General features: G+C 39.6%; 1 pseudogene; it reads left to right on the forward strand.

The window, feature by feature from the left end:
- Window positions 1–691: 691 nt before the first annotated feature.
- LOC103749981 lies at window positions 692–1,080 on the forward strand (annotated as a pseudogene).
- Window positions 1,081–14,058: the final 12,978 nt, after the last annotated feature.

Consider the following 14,058-nt stretch of genomic DNA (forward strand, 5'->3'; position numbering starts at 1 on the left):
AATAAAAAAATAATAAAAATGATGTAACTTGTTCTAACAAGTCTTGTGTCAATACTTCTATGCTTATTTGTTTGTGGAAACCCCAGGTTTGCCCAAGTATTTGCTGGAATTCGAGGTCAAGACTATTGTCCCAAATCCGTATTTCATTAATTGGAAAGGGTTAACAATTCTAAGGTTAATATTGAGTCATAGACATTACATTTAAAGTAATAAAACTTAAGGTATAAACAACCCTTCAATATAAAAATAATAATGATCAATATTACCTAAAAAACTTATGGTCACTAGCATCACCAAGGACTCCATCATTTCTTATGTGAACAGTGGCAAGGATTACTACCTACAATTATCACTTATCTGTGACTATGAAGATCAGATGTCTTCTGCTGTGACTGAGACCCACCCCAGCACTAACCTAGATATTAGTGACGTTCTATGTGATGACGTTTTCTGCCTCTCTGTGACGTCCCGTGTTAGACACATCGTGGAACTCTTATGCGGTGCATGTCAGTCCCAAAGTCACAGTATGACTTCATGATCCTTGGAGATTGCAAAGTTCCCAGGAAAAAAGTTTTTCTTGGGCCGGACCCTGTTGCGGGGGCGGGGGGGGGGCGGGAGCCACAGAGGCTGGGACTTGGACTGCGCCGCTGCCACCGTGAGCGATCAGCAGCTGGACTGTGACTTGCACCTAATGAGGTGCCCGCCTCCACAGAAAATCGAGAAAAAACTCAGCGACCTGATTGACCTGGCCCCTAGTCTGTATGAAGATCTCCTTTCTTCTGTTGACCAGCCACTGAAAATTGCCAGAGACAAGGTGGTGGGAAAGGATTACCTTTTATGTGACTACAACAGAGACGGGGACTCCTATAGGTCACAGTGGAGTAACAAGTATGACCCTCCTTTAGAATATGGGGCCATACCATCTGCTCGGCTGAGGAAGCTGGAGGTGGAAGCCAACGATGCCTTTGACCAGTACTGAGAGCTATATTTTGAAGGTGGCGTCTCATCTGTCTACCTCTGGGATCTGGATCATGGCTTTGCTGGGGTGATCCTCATAAAGAAGGCTGGAGATGGATCAAAGAAGATCAAAGGCTGCTGGGATTCCAGCCACGTGGTAGAAGTGCAGGAGAAGTCCTGTGGTCGTACCGTCCATTATAGGTTGACCTCTATGGTGATGCTGTGGCTGCAAACCAACAAATCCGGCTTGGGCACCATGAACGTTGGAGGCAGCCTTACTAGACAGACGGAGAAAGATGAACCCCGGAGCATCTGCTCCTCACACATAGCCAATATCGGATGCCTGGTAGAGGATGCAGAAAATAAAATGAGAAGTACACTAATGAGATCTACTTCGGAAAAACCAAGGACATCGTCCACAGGCTGAGATCTGGGAAGGCTTCTGCTGACAAATCAAAACAAGAAGCTCTTAAGAACGATCTGGTGGAGGCTTTGAAGAGAAGGCAGCAGCGTGAGACCTCTGCTTCATGCTAACTGGACACACCATGCACTCTTTAGATTCTTTCTTAGGAATCTCGTTTTCTGAACCTCGTCCCTTCCCTCCCCAGCTGGTCACATAACAGTTTGCATGGACAGTGAAGCGCCATTTCTCCCTGAGAATAAAGCCTGATAACCACCCTCCTGACTCCAAGGCCTGCTTCCTACCACGTTTCACTTTCGAAACTCTGTATTTCCATAGTCATCATCTAGTTTTTGTTCACCTGGGCCTCTTCTTCCTCTCTCTCCCTCATTTATAAGCATAAATACTCTGTAAGCCAATGCTCCCTCCCACCGTTTTGTTACATTGGTATAAAAAATGTAAAACAACAACAACAAAATGTATGAAATAACTGGTATGTGAAAGATGGAAGAAAAACTGGAAATCTGATTCCATGTGTGTTCGGGAGTTCTTAGGATTGGGGAGGGGGGACAGGGGACAGCTCTGGCAGAAGGAAAGGCGTCCTCAGGACTGTCCTGCGCAGATGGCCCCTGTCCCACAGAGACCACGGTGGGGGTCGGGGCTGGCGACTGTCTGCTCCTCTGGCCAGAGGCTTTTCTGTCAATTTTTATGAAATGCAAAAGGAGTTTTTTGTTTCATTTTTTATATATTTTTGTAAAGCTTTTAAAAAGTACATCTTATACCTGAGCCTCCATACTTTTAAAAAAAGTACAAAAATTTAAATAGGAAGAAATGGGGACATACACACAATTTTTTCCTTGAAAGAAATCTCTTACTCTCTTGAAAAGATACCTACAAAAATACCATGGCCCCATATCACAGAGATGGATACTAGGAATAATACCTGGATCCCGGTGTATGATTTTGACATCAATAGTACAAAATGACACATTATATGCTACCAAGAATACAAGAATATGAGTCTTTGTAGGGTTGTCACAAATATTTTGTTTTAGCCATCTATATGTGGTAGAGAAGGGGAAATAAAAGTCTGTAGGAAACGCTCTTCAAATATACACCTGGAATTTAGGAACTGAGGAATGACTGATGACTGTGTTTTCTTCTCGAACCTCTACATTGCCTGAAATTTTATTAGAAGCATATAAAAAGGTGCTGTGCCACTAGGGTTATGCACTGCTCCTTAGTGACCTGGATATCCCACATCAACTGTTCTTCATTGCGCTGTGTACACTTTATTACTTACATAGAAATTAGCAAGACTCTAGCGGTAGTCTCTTCAGGGTTGCTGTACTCTCTTGAAAGAAAGTGAAGAAAGTGTTCTTCAAAAAATTCTTCGTGTTACATGAGAATTTATAATTGTGTTAAATCACCAATAGAAATAAAGTACAATCATTGTGTGACATTATTTGTCTGCAATTATTCAAATACATATGAAATATTTTTATTGAGATGGGTAAATCCTGAGATGTCATTATAATTTCATAAAATATATGTGACAAAAATTTGATACATTAATGCATTAATATATACACTTCGATCATTTAAATATACTTCTATATTTCACGCTCCTGAAAAAAGTCAGTCAGCATATGGCTTGCTTTATCAGGACACTTGTTCTTGCCCTCTCCCTAGACTACTACTAGGGACACTACAATTCTATCCAGGCTCATGGATGACTCCCAATTTATCTAATTCAGTGGCATTCATCCTTTCTTGATCTGACATCTCAAGAGAAACTACTCTTATTATTGGGCTAACAGGTCAACAGTGGTGCCAATGAACCCCAATAGAATCAATCTCACAGCATTCATAGATACATTGTAAATTTGTTGGCCATAAAATCATATGAATTCATCCCAGTCAGTTTTGCTACAGACTCTGATTTCTGACCTGAGCACCTGTAACAAATGTGTGTTGGAAAGAAGGCTTAGAGGTATCCTCATTACTTAACCATGTAGATTAAGATCAGATATTTTGTGTAATGATTCATGGTCATAAGGGCTCTTGTTTTATGATGATCTACAGTTTTCTTAAAGCTCTCTTTGAGGCACTATGAGGTCTTGAGTTGTCTCTCAGAAACACATTGAGGAACCAACTTGGGACCAATCTCATTATACCTGTGCGTAAAAAAAATTCTCCTGGGCATGGATTCAGTTTGGGATCAATCTACCATATGTGAATACTTGCATACAGGTTGGTAATAGAACCTTTATCGTCTAGAGAGGATAACTGTAAAAAAATCCACTGTCAATATTAATGTGAAGGACGTAATGGAAATTATATGGAACTCTGCTATTGTCTCTACCACAGCAAACATTAAATCCACATAGCTAGCAAGCATACAATAAAATTTCATGCTTACATGTACATATACTTTGTCATCCCTGCTACTGGCCACTGTGTTGTCAGTGCCTCCAGCCATTCCCCAGTGCAAGTCCGTCCACTGAGTCTAGTCAGCCTATCTAGAGTCCCTCGTTTTAGGAAGATCAGCTCTTCTACATCTAGCAGCAATCAGTTGCCAACAATCCTTTAGATAAGATTGGTGTCTGCTGTTCATTTTCCCAGTTCTATGTTGGGTTACTTGTCTTCTTCAGTTTGTATGGGACTTGTGTATGCTGACACCTATGTCATAGAATCATATGAGCAAGATCCCAGGAGTACTTTTATCTAGGGGACAATCAACAACTATCTAATTGGGCTTAAACCTCTCTCAAAAGGAGGGAACTTATGGGTGCCACTGCAAATATAACCAAATACACATGGGTGGTGAGATAATAGATCCTAGACAAAACCATATCTCTGTCATATCTAGACAAGTGAAATTTCTTAGTGTATGCTAAATATGGATCGATTTATTTACCGACAAGTGTACTATACACCACTCATCAAAGAAGCTTCTTCTTGAAACTGATGGAGGCTATTGCAGAGTTCCACAACTGGTCACACAGAGAATATATGTCTGAGAGATGCCCACTCTTAGGTGACACACCTACAGTGGAACCTCTACACCTGAGGTTCATGGAATGTAGCGGAACGGGGGGTGGAGAGAATAGTAGTGTATCCTTCAGCTCTCACCAGCAAAGCTTCCTCATACATCAGAGTGTGATGCACACAGAAGGCCACACCTGGCTAAGTTTTAGAGAACAAGAGACTATAAAGTGTATGTCTCTGGATACGACTCCTATATTAAACCTTACCTACTCATGGCTCAGGGACCACTGAGGAAGAGGTAGCTGAAAAGACTGCAAGAGGCAGGTTTGATCCATGAACACAGAAAAGGAGGCGTTCAGCTCACTGGAAGCTTGTTCATGTGAATTTGTAGCAATGATGGTGGTGTACACAAGACCCATGCCAAGTCAGACAAGGGTCCAGCATAGAGTGACAGAAATGGGCAGCAGATCCTGGCCTTAGCCTGAGAACTGTTGGAAGCTGAGTACTGCAGGGTGAGAGAGAGAGATGTTCTTTAAGGTCTCTAGATAGGCTGACTAGATTCCAGTGGATGAACTTGCACCTGGGCACATCTGGGCACAAATTCTTGGCTGGATAAGACTGAACATGTATGACAGAATGCATGAGGTCCGGTTGGGGGCTATGGAGGACGTGAATGGGGGAGAGGGGGTCTAAATGTGATTAAGGGTTATTGTATGAAATACACAAAAACTCAATAAAAATATTTTAAAAATAAAACAAAAAAAAAAGAAGACCAAGAAAGTCTGTAGGCACAAAATGTTGCAGGAATATGACTCCTCCTAAGAATTTATGAAGGATATGTGAAAAGATGAAGGTTTCTAAAGACCTTCCTTCCCACACATGTATACTAGGTAAGACCGTCAATAGGATACCTGTAGAAAAAACATGGCAAAACCATGTTATACATGCCGTCCACGTCTACCTGACTGTATGCACTACAGTCTGACCAATTCGTTACTTGTCTGGTCAGGAACAATGGTTGGGCAACAATCTTTCACTATATTTTCTTAAAGAGAAGCTGTAAGAAAGCATGATCCAGGCAGGGGAGTGTAGGTTTATAATCCTGCCTGGGCTACAAAGGATGTTTAAGGTCATCTTTGTCAACATATTGAGACTCTCCAAAATCTAGTAAAAGGTAAAAAAAAGAAAACTCTGGTGTTTATATCTCAGTGGTAGAGCACTTGCCTAACGTGTGAGACTCTAGGCTCAGTTCCCACTACTTCTGTCCCAAAAATGAAGAAAAGGAGAAGAAAACATGTAAAAATATGTTTCAGAATACAGTCTGCTTGCCAGACCACCTATTACTTTGGCTACCTCCATTATTAAAGAACATTTCTATTCCATCTGAATACTTGGATGAATTTGAACTTCATATTTTATCAGGACAGTCCATGCTTTCTTGACTGGGCAACTATAAAATATGAGAGGCCTATGACTATGCTCAAAGTCAAGAACAGTGACAAAGGACAAATAATTCCTCACAAGTCCAAATAAATTTTTTTCAACCTATGGCAAGCATAAATTTGTCTTTACTAGGCCTGCTAAGCACAACATCATTTTATACATGTGTATCTGCTCCCAATGCACAGCTACCAAAGACCTGAGGGATATTATCAATACTTACCCATGTAAGCAAAATTAGGTGTCCTGTTCTGTGAATAGGCTAACACTTGCCCTTAATTTGATGCTAGCAAAGTGATTACCTGTTTGGGCTTACTGTGATGTCTTGAATTCTAAAAAATACATCCTGGCCAAACTACTTGTCCTACTTGGACAACTATATATTAATGAGGGTAAAGATGTAGGTCAGTGGTAGAATATATGTCTAGCTTGAATGAGGCCCTAGATTCAATTCCCAACTGGTCACATAACAGTTTGCATGGATGGTGCAGCGCCATTTCTCCCTGAGAATAAAGCTTGATAACCACCCTCTTGGCTCCAATACCTGCTTCCCACCATGTTTCGTTATCGAAACTCTGTAGTTCCATAGAGACCATGTGGTTTTTGTTCTCCTGGGCCCCATCTTCCTCTCTCTCCCATTTATAGGCATATACACTCTGTCTATCAGCCACCACTCCCTCCTACCTTTTTGTTACATTAGTATAAAAATGTAAAACAAAAAAATTTGTAACTTTTTTTATAAATAATTTATTGAGAATTTCGTACATGCATACATGCACCCAACTCCTCCCATATCTCCCCATCACTTTTTTTCTGATAACTTCATGTACTCTTTCTTCTTTTTTATTTTTTATAGGGCTTTTTGCTGTTCTAACGCTCCTCCCTCTGAAGAGGTAACCCTAAAATCTTTTAAAGATTAGATAAAAACTCCCAAATACTTTCCACAGTTTGGGCCTTTGGAACAGAGTAGGTTGCTAAGAGGCCCAAGGACATAGTGAGTTTTAGCCAAGAAACTGGCTACTTTTCTTTGGGGTCTTTTTAACCTAACTGCCTAGCCAATTCTTACCTCCTATTCTTATCACACCATCCTCTGAAGAGGTTTCCCAACTTGTGGGTAGTTCTAACAGAATTTAATCTCTTAATAAGTATTCCACAATTCTGTGATGAGTGCCTTGGTGGCATAGTCCATAAAAGTTCCTTGATTGTGTTTCTCACTCTACAAACAGTAAATACGTATTGCCAGTCAGGAAACATTGAATAAAAATGGATAATTACCAGTCATTTGAGGGAGATGTTAGTATTATTTGTGTGGGTGCTAATAATGATAGGGACCTATGTGAGTCCCTAAAGAAATTACTGAAAACACTGGACCCTGCATGCTACAATACCAACCTGCAAGGTGAGGTGTGTCCACTGGTGCAATCGTAGCAAGACTGTTTATGGGAGTAACCAGCTGCCCTCTTGATTGTATTTAAGGCTCATTCCACAGAAGAGAATTCATGCTTAGTCTTGAAAACACCATCAAGACCCAAGGCTGGAGGAGTTATAACCCCAAGGGGAGAACATATTGATCTTTTTTTTTTTTTTTTTTGGTCTTTTTGAGACAAGGTCTCCCTATAGCCCCAGCTGTCCTGGAACTCACTATGTAGACCAGGCTGGCCTTGAACTCACAGAGATCTGCCTGCCTCTGCCTCCCAAGTGTTGGGATTAAAGGCATGCGCCCAGCCCATATTGATCTTTTACTAAATGTTGTTATATCAAATTACCTTCTAAATATTTATGTCTACATTCAAAGTTTTATGCTACTCTTAACCTTGGTCAGAGAAGCTTCTTAATGCAGTTAGCAGTGGTTAATGCAGAGACTCATAACAAGTGCTGAGAAGAAGCTATAGTAAGTGTTCAGTCATGGATGGGACATCTATATCAATCATGACCCCCAAGGCTCAAGGAACATTGTGGAAGAGGAATCAGAAAGAATGTAAAAGCTAAAGAATGGGGAGGATGTTATGAAATGCTGTCCTCTGGACATGACATGGCTGTTGCACACGTGAACTCACAGCATATGTGGTTATCTACACAAGACTTGCACAAATAAGATCAAGCCAGTGAAAAATTCCAGCATGGAGGGGGAGATGTTCCTAAGACCCCATCCCAATCCGAGGAGCTATTTGCAGTTGATGGCTGCTCAGGGAAGGAGGGTTTCCTTGGTTTGGGAGATGACTATCTTTAGGCTGCCCATGCCCAGTGGATGGCTACACCTACACACATATGGACAGCACTAATTGGACTCAGTGGGTTGTGAAAAAGGATGTGAGTTTGGGAGGGAAATGTGTTGAAGGAGTCCCAGGAAAGTGGAGGGAAGGAGTGGGGGTTAGAAAATTTTATCAAGATTCCATTAATGATTATTACTAGGTTAATTGTGGTCTCATAACTGTTGGATCTTTAGAAAATACATTTGAGATGTGTTGGTAGGACACATTTTTCTTTACTTAAGGTAAAAATCATAGTTACTTCTATCATTGTAGAACCATAAAACCTAAAATAGAGAAATATGTTATTAATCTAATGTTCTCTTTATTAGGTGCCTGTAGAAAACATGATGTCCACTTGGTTAAAGTTCACATTATTCTATGTTGTTGTTGTTATCTGACAAATCCCTGTTCACTATTATGGTTAAATTCACCTTCATTTCTTCACTAAAATCTGTAAAGACAATATAATGACAAGCAAAATTTGGAACATATTGTCTTTCATATGACATGTGAAAATCTCATGGTTATTAATATGGTTTAAGTTATTGTTAGCAGATACCTTCAAGGCACTACATTCATTTTAGGTTTACCAGAAGCTCTTGACTGTATACATGCAGAATATTTTGATCAAAATAATGGTTTATGACAGGCATGCCATCTCTTCCCATACTACCTAGAGAATCCCATGTCTGTCTAACAGGTTTAGAAAAACAGCTTACATGGAGACCTACAAATTATCCAGAAAAATGTTGTCAGGGACACATAATCTCAAGTAACTAAAAACTACCTTGATAGTAACATTGCCGGATACCTATCATTTTTTAGTTGCTATCTGCAAAGTCTCTTGGACACCACATTTTTAAGGACACCATCATCTCTTACCTCAATACTCAGAAAATATCTTGTTTACTGTGGCTAGGACCGTTACTGTCTTTTCAATGTTTATCTGAAAGAATTTATAATTTTTTTAGAAGTTAAAAGGAACTATTATTTCTTTGCCATATTCTTGAAAATATGGTGATTTTTGTGGTGAGGTTTACAACAATCCCTGAAATGCTTTATGGCATTTATGATAGCTTGTGCACTGATATGATAAGCATCAACTCCAACTGGTCTAGCTGAGAAATTCCAATCTTAGTATTGTAGTATGGGCTACCATCATCTCTTGCCTGGATATCTACAAAATACCATGGCTATTCTTATTGTTAGAATTATTATTTTTTCTTAGTTGTATAACTTCAATATCACATTTAATATCTAATTAGCAATACCCTCATTTATTACCTAGGTGTTTACAGAATCCAGCTAATATTATCATGGATGGGGACACTATCATCTGTTCTTTGGATTCCTTCAAAATACCCTGGTTACTATAATAATGAAAACACTATTATCTCTTATCTGAATACCTGCCAAATCCTATAGACACTAAATCTTCCAAAGAGGTATTCAAGATTCTTCATGCTGTGACTATTGGACCCTCACCAGCCTCAAACCTCTTCTCTCCCCTCATCTTCAATAATGTGAACAGTCTAGGCAGTTGGACTTCCCTAAACATTCTTTTGTCTTCTGGTTCCAGGAACTGGAGTGCTGAAACCAGACTTCATCATCTAATGAGGGCTGAATATTGGTATATCTCTGAAACTCAGTGTTCAGTGACTTTGAAATTGGTGATCGTGGGAATATGTATACTATGGAAGTTTATAAATGCCATACAATAGGCCATTTCTTTTAGGAGAGTCAGTTATTAGGTGATGGTGGGAATATGTATACTATGGAAGTTTATAAATGCCATACAATAGGCCATTTCTTTTAGGAGAGTCAGTTACTAGGTATTTACCACAATATGATGATAAATTAGTAAGTGAAAGAGCAGAAATGCTACTAAATAGTGACAACTCAATCTTTGCTTTTTCACATGAATTTAATGTGATTTTTGTAGTTGAAAAAATGTGGTCAATTGCTCTATATATGCTTTAAAATATATTATTTTTTTCCAAACTGTTATACCTTACAAAAAAGACTGGCACTAGAAAGATGGCTCATTTTTAAGAGCGCTTGCTGTTCTTACAGAACCAGAGTTCAGTTCCAGCATCTACATCAGGGGGCCCACAATGGCCTGTAACGCCACGGTATCTCATGCCCTCTTCTGGCCTCCATCGTTACCTGCACTCATGTGCACATACACAAACACACACACACACACACACACACACACACACACACTTTTAAAAATAAATCCTTTTAAAATGTCTGAAGTCTCAAGGCTGGAGAGATAACTCAGTGCTTAAGGGCACTCACTGTTCTGGCAGAGGACTTGGGTTCGATTCTGTAAGAACCACATGGTGTTTAACAATCATCAATAACTCCAGTTCCAGGGAGTTCCAATGCCCTCTTTTGATCTCTACAGGCATTGCATAACATGGCTGCAGTTACACACATGCTGGCAATACACTCATACATATAAAATAATAATAATAATAATAAACCATGAATAAAATACTTTAAAAATTAAAAATGCCTAAAGTCTTGTATTGAAAATAAGTTAATAGAATATTAATTCTGACTGACGACTTACTGTAATCTTTATAACTTTATAGCCAAAGTTTATACATTTAAGAATACAAAGCAGTCACCAATTATTGCTATATAAATGCTGAAAAACTAAATAATTGAATGTTTTACTATACCTACAACTCTGCCAATCACTGATATATGTGTTTGTTGTACATACATACTTTACCTATTTGTGGAGTAAATTATTTTATTTATATAATGTGTTTATATTTTTATTTCTAATAATTTCATACAAAGTATTGGCTTTGCATTATTTATTTCTGCTGGATAATTTTAGTTGTCAACTTGACATGCCTCAGTAGAGAGAATCTCAATTGAGGAATTGTCTCCATTGGATAGGACTGTAGCCATGTCTGTGGGGCATTTTCTTGATTGCTGAGTGATGTGGGAGGGCCCAGCTTACTGTGGGCAGTGGCACTCCTGGGCAGGTGGTCCTGTATTATATAAGAATGAGGCAGGCTGAGTATGTACAAGGGGAATAAGCTAGTAAGTAGCGTTCCTTCATGGTCTGTGTTCCAGGTTTCTGTTCTGCATTCCTTGGTTTCACATGATGATGGACTGTGTTGTAAGCCAAATAAACCCTTTCTTCCCCAAGTTGGTTATGGTCAGTATTTTTATCACAGCTATTGAAAGCAAACTAGAACAGAAATTGGTACCAGAAAGTGGGCTATTGTGACAATCTGACCCAGTGGTTTTGGGGAGGCTTGTGGACGTTTTTGGAGCTTTGAACTAGGGAACTCATTAAGTATTTCAAGCTTAGTGAGCTGTTCTGCAGGAACTTGGGAAACAATGCTAACTACTCTTGCCTTTATTTTTCCTTCACGTCTCCTAGGCACCAGTCAAGGACTTTCTTTTCTCCCTACAGTTAAGAGTTATGCAATTTGGGGGTCTTTTAGATAGACCTACTGAAGGGGTATCCCAGTTGTCTCACCCTGTGTCCCTATTCAGCATGGAAGAAGCCAGAGTGGTCTGGTGTCCAGATTCCCTATAGGCAATTTGGGTTACCTCTCCAGGGGATAGTGTGATAAGAATAAGAGGTAGGAATTGGCTAGGCAGTTAGGGTAAAAAGACCCCAAAGAAAAGTAGCCAGTTTCTTGGCTAAAAATCAAAATGTCCTTGGGCCTCTTAGCAACATACTCTGTTCCAAAGGCCAAAAATGTCAAAAGTATTTGGGAGCTCTTAGCTAATCCTTAAAAGATTTTAGGGTTACCTCTTCAGAGGGGGGAATGTTAGAGTAGCAAAAAGCCCCATAAAAAAAAGAAAAGAAAAAAGAAAGAGTACATGAAGTTGCTTAGGAAAAAGTGGAGATATGGGAAGAGTTGGAAGGGAGGGAGTGTGTATGGATTTGATCAAAACACCTTATATGCATGTATGAACTTCTCAATAATTTTTTTAAAGTAAAAAAAAAAGAAGTGAGGCCTGTATTGTGAAGTTTTAAGGGAAGCAAAGAGTATCAACATTGTGTGATATTTTGAATTGAGAATCTGTGGGTTCTGGTTAGCTGGGGCTGAAGAATCAACTGTGATTAACAAGACATCAGTAACACTGAGGTAAAACTTGCTTTACTGGGACAATTGATGCGGACTAGCTAGGGCTGAAAATTCAGCTGTAACACGAGACCAGCATCACCGTAGAGAAATCTTCTGGGAAGTATTTCTTCAAGGTCAGAACACAGAAGCTGGGGTCTAGTGGAGGCCCAAGTTTCACCTCAACTTGGAAGCAAGACTTGGTAATGTGTAAGATTCTCCTGCATGGTACTGGTTTTGAAGGCGTGAAGGGGTCCTGGAGAACAGCTGTGACTTGGCATTTTGAGAAGTCAAAAAAGGCCATTGGTGAAGGTGCACCCTCAGTTGTAGTGAAAACCCCAGGATTGACGAGGTCATGGAGAGAATTTGAGGCTTGGCACCCTGAGAGGCCAGGAGAGGCCATTGGTTAAGCAATTTCAGTTGTAGATGAGACTCTCCATATTGAAGATACTAGGACCATGGGATGACCAACAAGGGTAGCAGCAGGTGTGGAGTGGAGCAGGCCTGAACCTGTGTGTGTTGTGGATGGCAGCGCCTGAGCCTTAAAGCTGCCAAAGCTCTTTGCAGTTCAGAAGATCCTAAGTGAATCCCAGATGTCCAGTTTTGAGCTACTTTGCTGGACTTAGATTTTGCTTAAGTGTGCCTGATTCGTCCCTTTTGAAATAAAATAGTACTTAACTTTTTCTGAATTTTAAGGATCCCACAGTTAAGACACTTTTAAGAGAGATTTTGAACATTAAAGTGTTTGAATTTTTTAAGCCATGGCAGCAGAAGCACAACGCAAGTGGTCACGTTGTATCCACAGTTAGGAAGTAGAAAGCAACAAATGCTGGCACTCAGCTAGCTTTTAGCTTTTTATGCAGTCTGGGACTCCATCTCATGCATGGTGTCACCCACATTTAGGGGGCCTTCCAACCTCAATTAATCTAATATAGAAAATCATTCGCAGACAGGCCCAGAGGCTTTTCTCTTCTGATTCTAGTTCCTATCAAGTTGAAAATATTAACCGAGACAGATACTTTTTGTTCTCTTTTCTGTTTTTTAAAACTTTTATTATTGTTGTTGTTGTTATTCTTATTATTATTTGATTATTTTAGTTGTATGAGTGTATTGCCTGCACGTGTATAAGTGCACCTGTGGTTTTTTGTTGTTGTTGTTGTTTTTTCTTTTTACATAGAAGATGTTACCACATAGCAAAGGAAATGGTTAAACATGTGAAATAGTCATATGTGATTAAATCACATTATCACTAGGAATTCTACTTTTGGGAAATATCAATTGATTGCTAAAATGTCCATGATATTGAGGGAGTGGAAATTTTGTTACATAGGATAAATTAAATAATATTTTTTCTTTGTGTGTGTATGTGTTCATGTGTATGTGTACACATGTATGGGGTGATGGGTGAGTGATTAATGATAGGCATTTTTCTCAATCACTCTCTGCCTAAATTTTTGAGAGTGTTTCTCTCACTGAGCCTGCAGCTTAGTGATTTGACTGACTGACCAATGAGTCCTAAGAATCGTCCTATCTCTGTTTCCCCAGCTCAAGGATTATAGGTGTGCACCACCATGCTCCAAGATTTATGTAGGTGCTGGGGATTGAACTCGGGTCCTCATGTACACACAAGAAGCACCTTACCTACTGAGCCATCTTTCAAGCCCCTAAACACGATTATATTTTGTCATCCTGTGAATAAGAAGTCCAAGATGTGGGAGTAAAGTATCATACTAGAAATGATGTAACAATTTTAATAAATAAACATTGTAAACAGAAGAGCTTAACAGTTAAATTTTCAGAAAGAATCACTCCCTGAGAGAGAATGGGTTTTTTTTCATAAGCCATTTAAAAATGTCACCTGGCCTTAACCTCCTGGGCCACTTTTGTGGGGTCAAGTCTGAGCAGAATTTTAAGA

Source organism: Nannospalax galili, unplaced genomic scaffold (assembly GCF_000622305.1).
Source record: "Nannospalax galili isolate Female #2095 unplaced genomic scaffold, S.galili_v1.0 scaffold606, whole genome shotgun sequence".
In the NCBI taxonomy this organism is placed as follows: Eukaryota; Metazoa; Chordata; class Mammalia; order Rodentia; family Spalacidae; genus Nannospalax; species Nannospalax galili.